The following is a 12,465-nucleotide window of genomic DNA, read 5'->3' on the forward strand; positions in this document are numbered from 1 at the left end:
AATTTGCATGTTTCCGTGACATTTTCTTTTTAAATACAAAGTTTATTTTTTAACTAATCATTGCATGGCACTCAGCACTTTTTTAAATACAGCATGATTTTTGGTATTGATTGTTTAAATACTATTAATGTAAAATAAAAACCATATGCTGCGTACCTGTATAACGTTATAATTTGTGTTTTTTAGGAAAAGTAAATTCGGATACCAGTCTACTGTATTGACTCATTCACTCTGATCAGAGCGGCCGAATGATTCACACATGTACACGTTATCACTACTTCCGGATGCTGATGGTGTGAATTTTATACGTGTTATATTGAAGAAATTTATCAATAAAGTCGCCATTGAATGATTACCACCATCAAACGGATTTATTGTCATCTTACCGTGGATAGCATGTTTAATTTGACACGTAGAATTTCAAGCAATACAAGTTCGTTTGATAAAATCATGTGATTTCAATTTTGCAAAATGGAGATAGATAAATATCAAATATGCGCATACTTATTTATGAAGTTTCATTCTAAATGAAGCCAAATGTATTAATATGTGCACAGCATCTGGCTTATGAATATGATGAGTGTTTACCTATGTGCATAGAAAAGTCTTGGAGCCATTCTCAGTGTAAGTACATTTTGTTCAATGGCATTGTGTGATAAACCATCGCCATTTGCCTGCTCACTTTTGATTTCTAATCTTATTATGCACCAGTCAATTGTTACCACCCCCTCGGGGTAAACTAGGGAAAGGGGCAGTGTTTTCACCTTTCAGGTGTCCTCGCAGTGCCTGATGATTGCGGTGGTTGTATCTTCCCGCAAAATATAGCGGGGAATTACCCTTACCTAAGAACCTTGGGTTGCGAGGTTATTTGGCAGGGATTTTACCACCAGTTCGTTCCCGCAGGGTAGGGCAGGGATTTTATAGGGGATTGGTGGACTGAAAACCAAAGTATTCCCCAGACCTGGGGGGGGGGGGGGGGGGGTTACATTTGATTGGTGCATCATGAAGTTCTTTTTCTGAAGACGCTTTGATCTCACTTTTTGTTTCCTAGCCAAGAATGAAAATCAGTAATCACCCAATGTTGTGGCATAGTGAAGTAATGAAGATTTAACCTCACAACAGCCTTTCTCAAATGCTGTCCAGGCTTTTTTTATGCTTAAGAATAACTTACCTGGCGATGTCAGACCAGAAATCTTGGCATGAGATTGGATTACTATGGATCAGTATGCACCAGTCAATTGTAACCAGGGCCCCCACATCCGTGGGTTTACCGGGGAAATGGGCCGTGTTTTTACCTTTCAGGTGGCCCCGCAGTACCGGGTCTTCGTGGAAAATACAGTGCGGATGTGGCTTAACCTAATGTCCCTTGGGTGCTGGGGGGGATTTGGTGGGAACTTTGCCATCAGATCATCCCTGCAGGGCGGGCATTTTAGCTTGGGTTGGCTGGACCGAAAGTAAAAGTCCCTGCTATTCCCTGGACCGGGGGGGGGGGGTGCATGGTTACAACTGACGGATGCATAAGCTTGCGTATACATTCAGATACAGTGTTTTGGTGCGCAGTTGACAAATTAACTAATTACTTATTAGAAGTTAAGAATATATATTTATTTATATAAGTTATACTTTGCAATCTAAATCATAGATTTGAAAAAGGTAACCTGTATCAATAAATGCAATTATACATAAATAACTGTGCAAATCTTTATGAATCATCCCGTACCTTGCAGGGTCTATGTTATTTTTTAAAAATTATACTAAGGGAGCTTTCAAGATTAGCTTTCCAATCGCATACAGAATGCAGTTTGAAACCTTGATAATTCAAACAAATCTTGGTTGCAGACCATTACTATTAAATATTTTATAAGTCACAGACATTATAAGGTACATTTTAAATGGGCTGTACTCAGTTAATAATGAAAAAGAAAAAAACTTTCTTTTTTATAGAAACCTGACATTAACTTGGTATCGATGTGTACAATTAATGCATTGAAACTTACTAACTGATGATGCACATAGTTTACAAATGATTTATTCATAGCAGCTATTTCGTGTTTTTCCATTAAAAAAAGATTACTAGGTACATTGTATGTCTACCGAGTATAATTCATTCCTTATGTGTAATCTGCCGTTGATGTTATTACGTGATTTAAGCGAGTTAGGTATATATCTGGAAATTCCACCCAGTAAGAGTAAGTCTGAATAGCATAGTGGATTCGACACTGCACTGCAATTTTTTTACATTTTGGTATTTTATTTACAATAACGATATCAAAGAGTAAAACAATTTATTAAAAAATTGTCCTTAGATTCGTTAAAGAAAAAAAAACTTTTTTGGTGCCAATCTGGTGTACAGTCCCTTTAATAAACAACAAGTGAAGCCAATGCTGTATTAAATTTGAGACAAACAAAAAGAAGACAGTACAACGTTCAAAAAGTGTGACCAATTTGAGAATACCCGGTACCTTACGTAATTTATAAATTTTCATGCGATTCAGACAATTTTAATGCTAGAAATCACAAAAAAACATTCCCTTGAATTATTCCTGTCATAGTTTTAACTCATAATCAAATTTCAATGCACAGCATTTGAAATAATTTTAAACAGATGAAAAACTGCCATTTTTAAAAAGCACAATACATTGTTTATCTTTTATGTGACATAACATTAATATAAAAATTTATTCAGATCATAATTTAGAGACTTGTCTTGCACTTAAATGTGAACAAGTATGCTTGGGATTGAACACTAAGAAAAACAACTTTCAAAGAATGAAATTAAATGAAGCACAAAATATACAAAAATTGAAACTTTTTAGACCTTCAAAGCTTAAACATTTATACTAAATACGGTTACATAAAAAGATGAATACATTTGTAGGATTTGATATCCCACTAAATGTTACCGTCGGCTTCGTTCATTCTAAACTTTTTCTCAGTGATAAGGAATAAATTTTATTCACTGCAGTTGTTTTCAAACTTTATGAAAATAAGAACAATGGAAACAATGCATTTACTACTGTTTATCAGTGCAGATTGTGGGAGGTCATGGTTGATTTCACTGAACCACCAATAAGCCCTGCCGAAATTTGATTCTAATTGGTCAGTCAGGTGTTTTTGGTAGGCATAATTCAGGGCTCTCGCGAGGTGGCGACTTGGGCGAAGTGGTCGCCTAAAATTCCCAGACTTCGCCCATTTGTATCATCAAAGCGACATTGAGAAGACCCTGATCAAATTAGTATGAATCTTAATTTTAACCATCATTTATGAATGTTTACAAAATCATTGAATATTGAAATAACAAGCGAAATGTTAGTTTGAATGATGAAAGCCATGAAATATGTGAAGTATTCAAAAAGATACCATTTTCCAGCTTGTGTAAGTATCGAGAAAATTATTAAGTAAAATTATTTATTGTTTATCTGGAAAATGTTGAAATCTCATGTTTAGGCTTATAGTGATCCGTGATACTTGATTGCTATGTTATTGCAATATGTTTTATTCATTGCAATATTAATGTAAAACATTTTTATGTTGACTTAAGTTTGTAGATAAAAACTAATGGTATAGGTGATATGAGAATGATCTCTTAAGTCTTTAAAATCCCTTTTGGTATTGTGAGTTCTTTGCTCCAGTCTTGATCAGTTTAGCTTTTGAAGATTTTCAAAGTAACTGCAAAACAAGTCCAGCTGTCTAGAAAGACTATGTCAAACCCTTACCAAATAAAATTTCTAGTGTTTTCAAATTATCAACTTGGCAATGGTTTTATCATAACATAGGATATTAATGCTAGTTGTTTTAAAGAAAATTCTAGGGGTTTTGTATGTGGAATGATATATCATAAGTGGCACTAAATTGAACATAAATTATAGTTCTCATTGATAAAACACATAACCCCAAGTACATGTTGATCTTAGATTTAAGGCTTGGATGGAGTCAGGTCAAGAAAATTGCATGTAACAATTTGTTAATACATTGTACTTTCCAACGCAAGAACTGTTTGTTTATTCAAGTTAATAAAGCAATCCCCACACCAAGGAAATGCAGTATTGCTTAACCAGCTCAATTGACATCATGAGTTGGACATTAAATTGCTGCAATTAAAGGCACATCTAGATATCAGAATTATTCAAACTCTGATTTAGCAACCTTATTATAGTTTAATATATGAACTACTTTTGCGAAATGAAAGCTTTTTAGATTTACAAGGACAGGTAAAAGTATTTGTAGTAAAGTAAATGTACTGCAACACCTGATACATGTTGCCTAGGAACCCTACACATTCTAGGCACTCCAAATGGTACAGTTCTATTCAATTCGGAGTGCCTGAAATGAAAGCTTATTGATTCTACATTCAACATCTTTCTGTATGACCAACCAGGAGAATCATGAACCTACAACCATTTGCAACTATTGAGATATGGAGCCATCAGGACAGAGACAAAGGACAATACAAGAATGGCCAACTGTTGCATTTATTGATGTCTTTTACAAATAGTATCCAAAGTATGGCCCTGTGGTTTAAAGCTCCCCTGAAAGAGGTGACAGGTTTTCTATATAGGATATAATTACATCATTGAAAATCTTCTCTGAAACTGCAAATAACAGACTTTTGATATAAAATGATTTAATCAAATTAAAGAAGTATGTGTACTTTGGTTAACATACACCAACCACGTAAATTAATTTGTTTAGGTATGATTTAACGACATTGAGATTTTCAAAAGAACTGATTAAACACTTTAGCCCCCCCCCCCCCCTCCCTCTACCCACACTTTTAAAATTTCCTTTGCAGCTTGCAAGCAGTTTTAGTCTAAAGTTTAAGCTAGCCCATTAAACAGTGACCCCTTGTGATGTGAGCCGATTTGTTTAATGCTTAGAACATGGTTATCAACATTCCCCTAAATGAAGCCCTAGTCCATCAGTGCTTTCAGCACTTTGATTTGTTTTTATTCTTGATTCTCTGTGGGTAGATCATCGCTATTTGTGATTCTCTGTGGGTAGATCATTGCTATTTGTACAATGTACTATATACAAGTTGTGTGATAGTGTACCCTGATTCCAAGAACAAATTAGAAAAAAATTGAATCCTAATGGTGAAATAGCATACTTCCAGATACAGGTAGAAACCAAATTTCAAAGCTAATTAAACCTTAATGTACATGAAGTTATCACATCTCTCACACCTAGCTTAGTTTAATTCCCCAGACTCTTAATAGTTCATTTCCATAATGGCTTGGTTTATATTATATTCTGGAGAGGTTTTTTTCTAGATGATTATGATGAATGACAACCAGTCAGCAAAAGTCCAGCTGACTAAAAGATTGTGTACTTTAGTTAATGCAACAGTTTCTATGGAATGCTACCGTAATTGCATTCATGGAAACATTAATGTTTGAACAGGATCCAAAAACTAACTATTTTCTATACCTTATTTTCTTTTATTTTCGCTCATTTTTTGGCACTAAGTTAAGCAACACTTACAACAACGCAATTACATCATCAACCAACGATGAAATACATGTAAACAAGCTGAAACCAGCCTAAACCAAAAATATGTTTTAAGATGATCTTACCAAGGTTCATTGATAAATTATGGTAATTACATACTTGTAAGTGATCTGAGTCACCAGATAATAAGTTCATTAGTAGTCATGCACAGGCAATAAAACTTAAATGTCCTGATCTTACATCTAAGCCTTGAACCTTTTCTTCACTGAAAAATATATTTCCAAAAACGAAATACATGTACCATCTTTTTCAAGCTTTCTCTTGTGATTATTCGTGTATTCACAGTTGACTGATTTTTTTCTGGTCTTTTCAGGAAAACAACCTACATTAAAACTGCGATCGCTTGAGGATACTGATGTTTCGAACGACCCAATTTTCACAATCCCAGTCTGTTATAAAACCAAATGTTTACTTCAACACCGATTATGTATTGGGTTGTGGAAATTGCTCTTATGTTCAAAGGCTGTCATATACTAAATGTCAAAATGTAAAAGAACAATAGGCACATCAGTGCCTGTGCTCCACTGGCCAAAAGGTTCAAGCAAAGACCACCTAACGAACATTTTCGTCAAGTTTCATAGAAATACAATCATCAATTTTTGAGGAGAAGTTATTTAAAAAATTTTTTTACTTTAATAGCTCTGGCTGCAATGTTGTGCAGTGGACCGAAATGATTTGGGCAATTTGAGTAAAGGAGCACCAAACAAACATTTCTGTCAAGTTTTATCGAAAAAAGGTCATCGGTTTCGACGACAAGTCGTATAAAGTTTTTTATTTTTTAGCTCTGGCAGCCATGGTGTGCAGTGGACTGGAACCATTTGGGCAATTTTGGTTAAAGGGCATCCCGATGAACATTTATGTAAAGTTTCATCAAAATCTGATAATCGGTTTCTGAGAAGATGTAGTTTAACGTTTTTTTCTATTCTTAGCTCTGGTGCCCATGTTGTGCAGCAGACCAGAACTGTTTGGGCTATTTTGGTTAAGGACTACCCAAGTAACATTTCTATCAAGTTTCATTGCAATACGATCATCGGTTTCTGAGGAGAAGTCGTTTAAAGGTTTTTCTATTTTTACCTCTGGGGGCCATCTTGTGCAGTGGACCGAAACCATTGAAGCAAATTCGATAAAGGACCATCCAAGGAACATTTCTGTTAAGTTTCATCAAAATCTGATCATCGGTTTCTGAGAAGATGTTCTTTAAAGGTTTTTCTATTTTTTTGCCCTGGCAGCCATGTTGTGCAGCGGACCGGAACCATTTGAGCAATTTTGGTTAAGGACCACCCAAGGAACAATTCTGTCAAGTTTCATCAAAATCTGCCTATCCGTTTCAGAGGAGATGTCGTTTAAAGATTTTGCTATTTTTAGCTGTGGCGGCCATATTGTGCAATGGACCAGAACCATTTGAGCAATTTTAATAAAGGACCACCCAAGGAACATTACTGTCAAGTTTCATCAAAATCTGCCGAACCGTTTCAGAGGAGATGTCGTTTAAAGATTTTGCTATTTTTAGCTCTGGCGGCCATATTGTGCAATAGACCGGAACCATTTGAGCAATTTTGGTAAAGGACCACCAAAGGAACATTCCTGTGAAGTTTTGTCAAAATCCGCTTATCAGTTTCAGAGGAGATGTCGTTTAAAGTTTACGCACGCACGCACGCACGCACGCACGCACTCACGCACGCACGCCGGACAATCTGTGACGACATAAGCTCCATGGCCTTCGGCCAGTGGAGCTAAAAACCAATAAATGAATAAATATTAAAGTTTATTTTTACAAAATGCACATTATCTAAACAAGCAACATTGCACTATGACAGTGCATATAATGGCATTATTTAGATTTAATTTTCGCAAAATCAAGGATTGATAATTGGCGCATCTCGTCTGTCTCGCAAAACTGTTGAATCATAATATGGCTTGACAGCGTACCAAGCATCTGGAGATCACGGTTAGCAACGGCGGTGAATTCGAAGAACCTTATAACAATCTCAAGAGCATCCATGGCTTCGTTGGCTGTCAGTAGTGGAGACTTTGTTTTCTTAGTTATCGTCTTCGATGTCGGAACAGGAGCCGTAGGTATCCCTCACCTTTATAACTCATTAACATTTCACACAATTGACTTCTTGTATTTGATTTTGAACAATTATCTTCTGAAATGCCCTTGTCTCCTTAAAGTGGTCATGCATAAACACTGATACACGGTTTTCCCTACCTTATCAAATTTCCTTTCAACTTTCATTTTTACAACATGCGAAAAGTTTAACACCAAGCAATTGTTTGTTTATTTTGGAACACGCCTTCAGGAAAAATGTGTGAAATAATGGCCTCGAGGGAGTCATAACGTTTTGTGCATAATTTGTGTATTAGGGACAGGTTATGGTGCTCTACTCCTCGACTTATTTAGGTTTCGATGTAGTGTCAGTATATTTTATACGAAAATAGAAGGAAATGTTAGGGACTAAGCTTTGACCTCGAGGGACCGCCGTTTCTCGAACGACCCCCTATTCAAACGACCGTAGTTTTACTGTTTTAGGCCTAACCAACTAAACATTTCAAACCAATCCATAGATTACCAGCTGATCAATCAGTTTCTAGATAAGGCAGGGCTTACCAGTTAATTGTTGCCATCCGCCATAACTTCCAACAACTAAACTAGAGAATGCTTTTTGGAAAAAGCACTTGTATAGAGGGGTCATCTACTGGTCATGACCATCCTGCCTACGAAGTATGAAGTTCCTGGGTCCAAGTAGCAAGTTCCTGGGTCCAAGTGGCAGGTTTCTGGGTCCAAGTAGCAGGTTCCTGGGTCCAAGTGTTATTTAGTTGTCTAGCGGAAAGAAGTAAGTGGGACTTACAGACTGGTGACCAACAAATTGTTTTTCACCTGAACATCACTGTGAACTTTACCTCAAAGTCAACAGGGGTCATCTACTTATCAAGAACAACTAGCAAACCAAATATGAAGTTCCTGGGCTTAAGCATTCTTTAGTTATTAAGCAGGAACTGTTATTTCACCTTAGTAAATAACATACCAAGTATCAAGTTAATAGGTGTCATCAACAAGTCATGACCAACTGGCATCCAAAGTATGAAGCTCCTAGGTGCAAGCATTCTTTAGTTATTCAATGTTTTTAACCTCAAGGTCACCGCGATCTTGACCTCTAACCTACTGATCCCAAAATCAATATGGGTCATCTACTAGTAATGACCAACTGGTCCTGGGAGCAAGTGTTTTTTTAGTTATTATTAGAAACTGTTTTTACCCCTCAAGGTCACTGGGACCTTGACCAAAATGACACTCTATAAATACATTTATGGTATCAGTTAGATATCTTAAGTACCTTTATTGTAAAGATTTTTTTGAAGAATATCGTATCATTCAAAATAAATCAATATGTTTGTAAGTTTTTACAATAGGAAATAAAAATACTTTTCAAAATAAATTTAAAGGTAGGTTAATTCATGTATTTATAAACCAAATTTATTTCCTTCCTATATGCTTAATGCGTTAATAAAACAGTGGCATACTAAGTTTCCTAAACATAAAGTTTAAACAGTCTGAGACACTAACAATGTCCTGGGATCCCGAGGACACCAAAAGGGACTCTAGAACACACCATAACTTTTTTGAAGAAAATAACTTACCTGAAATACATGTAAAGTCAAGCAGAAATTAATGAAGTCGAAAAAAAAGTATTTTGTTTGCGGACTATTTAAGTCAGAGGGTAATAAAGTGCACACCGTTGGTTTTGTCAGTCAACTTCCTGTTTCAATTTTCTGTAGACGATTAATCTGCATTTAATTCATTTATAATTAACTCTTTAGTTTGGATAAAACAGATATACATACACTAGATTGCAAACCTCTCAAGCATGTAAAATTAATGATGAGATGGCCAAAACATGCGAACAATGAACTTTGTATATAAACTTTTAAAGTACTTAACAGTAGCATTGCAACATGACTTTTTTTAAATAATTAGACATGCAAAAACCTTACATTTCTGTGAATATACATATTTTGTGAGAATAAAAATGCAAGAATTATTCTAATACCTCATTTCAAAGTGAAGATATAGCAATTTGTATGCACCCACCCTTCACCATCATTAAAATGCACTAACTGAAAAGTCACGAAATCCTGACCCAAGTTTTTATTTTCATTGTAAGGCATGTAGAACTGTCCCAAAGGCTTTTTTACTACATGCAAACATATAAACTGAATAAAACACAGCAAATAAACAAACTAAAATAAAAAAACAGTTTCGTTACAAACTGAAACGAGTTGTACATTAATTGCAATTACAGTTTTTTATTTATTACACAGCTATTTAATAATGGTATATTGATCAAACCAATTATTATATTAATATTATAATATATATAATAATGATTGTCAATTTATGAGTGAATTCCTTCTTTTTGGTGTTGTCTCATGTTAAATGTTTGATAAATACTAACTTGTGGTTGATTATAAACATGATTCCCATTTGTAAGTTATAATCACATATAAACATCAACTCTGGATTTATATAGTACATTTACATTACTTTAAGGCATAAAAAGGAAATGGGAAACATGCTTATTAATTTTCCAAATAAGCTTACGTTTTTTGTGTTTAAAAAAAATCAAAATGAAGCCTTATTTGCATTCACTAAATGTGTTGCTTTACTGTATCAATTTATTTTCTACATTATGTAATCTGTGATTTATATTTCAAATAACATGACCCATGATTGGAATAAAATTTATCTTATCTTTTCTTTTAATTACACAAAAACAACGTTTCAGTTAGAAAACTACTGATGTAACCTAAATCTGGCCTTTTTGGGGGCTTTATTTTATATAAACACTTCCTTTATTACATACTGTAAACATATTTGAGAAGGAAACGGTATGAAACTGGGGACAAACACAAACTTTGTGAAAAAACATTGTTTATTTTAAAATTATTTAAAGAATAGACATAAAATGTATTCATTCTGAACATTAACACCTATTTACACAGGGTGTACTTGCAGTTTGAAGCTGTCAGCAACTGTTTCATACATTAATCATCAAGCATCTGACTAAGTGAAAACTGTAGTTTCACTTTGTGGCAGCCATTTTGGATTTTTGTTTACATTTTGGCGAAGTCTATAAATGGTCGAAGAAAGTTCATAGTCCAGTTGTTTTCGTATCAAAAGTGATAAAAAAAACTATGAGAGATTCATCCCATGCTTAAAAACAAACCAAATAAACCTTTGTACTTGCCTGAAAACATGAAAAAAACGTTTAATCAAATTTTCACTTTCGTTTTTCTTTTAGAAAAACCACGTTTTCAGTGAACTCTGACTGGTTTCCAGAATATTTCATCATCTAATTAACTATAAATAGCCACATGGTTCTCCGCAAATGTTGATATATGTGTTTTTAAGGGTGTATAAAACCGGTACCAGTATTGGGTCGCCTTCCGTGAAAAATTAATATTCATGACTTTCATAAGGGGAGATTACTACAATTGACTGGGTGCGGGGTGATACAGGATCCAGTGGATTTCACGTGAAATCCACTCAAAACGTGAAATCCACTCAGAACTCAGTTATTTTAATTAATAATTTATTTATTTTCTAAACATATTAGAAAGTGCCTCATGAAGGGTTTATATTTCAAATTTTATTGAAATTGGTAAAAAAATAAAGAAGTAAGAGCAATTTTTCATTTTTTTCCAAAAATAGATCGGATATCGAGGTGAAATCCAGATTCCGATAAGTGAAATCCACTCATAACTCATTAATTTTAATAAATAATTTTCTGTTTTTGTATATTTATTAAAAAGTGCCTCATAAAGGGTTTATATTTCAAAATTTATTGAAATTGGTCAAAAAATGAAGAAGTTAGGGCAATTTTTCGAAAATAGATCGGAAATCGAGGAGAAATCCAGTTTTCGAGAAGTGAAATCAACTCATAACTCATTAATTTTAATAAATAATTTTCTGTTTTTGTATATTTATTAGAAAGTGCCTCATAAAGGGTTTATATTTCAAATTTTATTGAAATATATCAAAAAATGAAGAAGTTAGAGCAATTTTTCGAAAATAGATCGGAAATCGAGGTGAAATCCAGCTTTCGAGAAGTGAAATCCACTCATAACTCATTAATTTTAATAAATGATTTTCTGTTTTTGTATATTTATTAGAAAGTGCCTCATAAAGGGTTTATATTTCAAATTTTATTGAAATATATCAAAAAATTAAGAAGTTAGAGCAATTTTTCGAAAATAGATCGGAAATCGAGGTGAAATCCAGTTTTCGAGAAATGAAATCCACTCATAAATCATTAATTTTAATAAATAATTTTCTGTTTTTGTATATTTATTAGAAAGTGCCTCATAAAGGGTTTATATTTCAAATTTTATTGAAATTGGTCAAAAAATGAAGAAGTTAGGGCAATTTTTCGAAAATAGATCGGAAATCGAGGTGAAATCCAGTTTTCGAGAAGTGAAATCCACTCTTAACTCAGTTTTATTAAAAAGTAATTATTATTTTTTTGTATACATTTTAGAAAGTGCCTCATGAAGGGTATATATTTCAAATTTTATTGAAATATATCAAGAAATGAAAAAGTCACCATAAGTCATGTGAAATTCTTTATAAAACAGGCATATATAAAAGTTTTCGAAGGGACTCCTGACTTCAGTAAGGGACACTTGATTTCAACTAGCTTAAGAACTTCAGCGAACACGTTATATATTACCTTTTTGGACGCGTTAGCTGAAGAGAACGCCGTATCCAAACCCTACCAGAATTCGTGACATTTTTATGTCACGCTGTTATTTCACTTGTATGCATTGTACAGACAAAATAACTATATCCTCAGGTAAATGAAGTAAAATGTAGTTCATAAACACATTTTCAAACCAAAAAACGCTTTATAGATAGTTAATTTATCATTTAAATAAATCCGATTATAAGCATTCATT

At 34.0% G+C, this 12,465-nt stretch overlaps 1 protein-coding gene across 8 annotated transcripts in view; it reads right to left on the reverse strand.

Moving 5' to 3' along the window:
* Window positions 1-12,465, reverse strand: part of LOC128226664 (transient receptor potential cation channel subfamily M member 2-like) — an 81,610-nt gene that overhangs the window by 61,923 nt on the left and 7,222 nt on the right. Inside the window, exon 1 of one of the 8 annotated variants that reach the window (XM_052936640.1) lies at window positions 12,240-12,450. The exons of 2 other annotated variants lie outside the window; for them this stretch is intronic. The gene's annotated coding sequence lies outside the window, so the exon portion shown is untranslated. Of the gene's footprint in view, window positions 1-5,749; window positions 5,769-5,834; window positions 5,896-9,150; window positions 9,207-10,523; window positions 10,588-10,757; window positions 10,963-12,239; window positions 12,451-12,465 lie in introns of those variants that run through there. 5 more of the 8 variants (XM_052936637.1, XM_052936638.1, XM_052936642.1 and 2 more) reach the window with 5 other exon arrangements.

This window comes from Mya arenaria, chromosome 3, assembly GCF_026914265.1.
Source record: "Mya arenaria isolate MELC-2E11 chromosome 3, ASM2691426v1".
Classification (NCBI taxonomy): domain Eukaryota; kingdom Metazoa; phylum Mollusca; class Bivalvia; order Myida; family Myidae; genus Mya; species Mya arenaria.